Raw genomic sequence first — 2405 nt, forward strand, 5'->3', positions numbered from 1 at the left:
AAGAAACAAGGCAGCTGAGCCACTATAATTTTATGTGCAAAAATTGAATCCAATGTTAGATTGTTTTTGAACTTTTCAAATATAACCATATTTAACTGAAATCAGAAACTACCACCTATAGCAGCAAATTGCATGCCAGAACTGACATTAAGAACACAGTAACAATTAGAATTTGGTGGAACAAATACTTTCAAATATTTCCTCTATTTCTACATGTAATTTTGTCCATAGTAATACTAATAGTACTAATAATATTATTTCTCTGCTGTACCAGTGAATTTATCTTTCAGAATATAATCCACTTACAGCAATCAAAGTTTTTGCTTTTACCCTGCCATGTCACCATAAATGGACATTTCTCAAATAAATTATTGATACATCTCAGGTAGTTCTTTTATACAAGTTTAGAAAATATTTTTATTGATGTAACATTCTGATAAGAGATTTTGTTGTGTGCTATATTATAACAGCAAAAAAATATTAAATTGTTATTTTGTTTTCAATTACCTTACAAAGGTAATTTTCCAGAAATAAAAATATTTCAAGAAGACAATGACTATGTGCTTTTCTATTGACAGTATTGTGAACATTAAGGGATCTCTATAAGAGAAAATGAGCTAGCAATGTATCCTTTCCAAGTAACAGCACAAGTTAGTAAACAATTTTTGTAGGTAGCAAGATAGTAATATTTCGGTACATGCAGCTATGTAGTATTGTCAATGATCATTCAACTATGACCCTGTGAGGAAAAAGCAGCTATTGGCGATAGCTGTGATAATTTTCTAATAAAACTTTATTTCTAAAATGGACAGGAGGCTATTTGGTTAATGGGCCACCATTTGCAACCACTTCTATTGTTCATCTGATTCCAACCTCTTTCCCTGAAGATACTGAGGTTGTTGGTTACACAGGAATTTAGACAACAACATCGAATCACCTTGTCACTCTGTCTTGGAAACTCATGGCTGGCTATTGCTATGTTTATTGGTTCATTTAAAATAATACATCAAGTTTTTCTCTTACCTGTCTGAATTCATCTATGTATGTGCCTGTTTCTCTTTATTACTGTTTTCAAATAGGCTGTTATTGGAAAATTTTCATTGAAAGAGAAAAAAAAGGAGAAACAACAGGATGTAAAATGGTACTTTTCCTCAAGGGTGTTATATACAATATCAATTGGGGGTAATAAGCAAGTGTGCCTCTTTTTTGGTATTCACTGTTCTGGACAAATTTACAAGGGCTTTATGATCCTCTTTCTTTTGAGTGAAATGGTAGAATTGATTTACATGTATTTTGAAGTATTTTAATGAGGTTTCAATGAGATTACCTCCCCAAACTCCAAGTACAATGTTTGAACACAGTTTGAACTTTTGACTTTATCTTTTATTTCCCTTCGACTTCCTGTTTTCTTACCTCAAGGATTTTTCTTTCCCCAGGATTTTAAAGCTCTATTAAACTTAACAAATATCACAAATACATTAAATGCTTATTGCCTTAAAATGTATAGAAATAATTTACATCGATCTTTAACTATGTGTCATATTTGATTTTTCACATTAGTTTGATCATTTAGATATATATTTTTAACTTGATGTATTTTTCCTAAAGAATTTCATTCATTTACACAATTTGGAAAAATATTATGCATCATATTTTTGCTTATTATTTGTATCATGAAAGAATACAAACACACATATTCCAATATCAATGAAGGAAAAGAAACCTGAAAATTCATCTTTTTCATAATCATATTTTTTTTAAGAATACAAAGTTCAATATGTTGTTTTCCTCTGGGCTGCATATTCAAAATAAAAATCATATCTCAACTTTTTTTGTATAAGGTAATAATGCTTACAAAATTGAATTGTTTGAGTGATTATTTTTCTTTTTTTGAAAATCTTGGCGGGCCTGCGACCCACCAGCAGAACAGGCGCACCAGCCGGCTGAGGGGCAGAGCCGCCCCCTACCCCCACGCCTGCAAGGTAGGCGGAACTGTTACCACCGACAGAACAGGCCCAGCGGCCTGCGGAGGGGTAGAGAGGCCCCCCGCGCCTGCAAGGTAGGCAGACCTGTGACCCACCGGCAGAACAGGCCCAGCATCCCACGGAGGGGCACAGCTGCCCCACGCGCCTGCAAGGTAGGCGGACCTGCGACCACCAACAGAACAGGCCAGACCTGCTACCGACCGGCAGAACAGGCCCAGCGGCTTCCCGGCGTGGTAGGCACATTGCCCCAATTGGAGGAGGGGCAGAGCCGCCGCCCGCACCTGCGAGGGAGACTTTGCAACTATACAAGAGAAATATAAATATATAGGGGGAAAATTCAATAGCACAACAGTTTCACCAAGCAGAAAGAAACGCGAACAGTATGAAGAGACAAGGAAAAAAAGGACCACAAGCAATGCA

Source organism: Marmota monax, unplaced genomic scaffold (genome assembly GCF_021218885.2).
Source record: "Marmota monax isolate L192 unplaced genomic scaffold, Marmota_monax_Labrador192_F-V1.1 WCK01_AAM20220418_F8-fsc00175, whole genome shotgun sequence".
Taxonomy (NCBI): Eukaryota; Metazoa; Chordata; class Mammalia; order Rodentia; family Sciuridae; genus Marmota; species Marmota monax.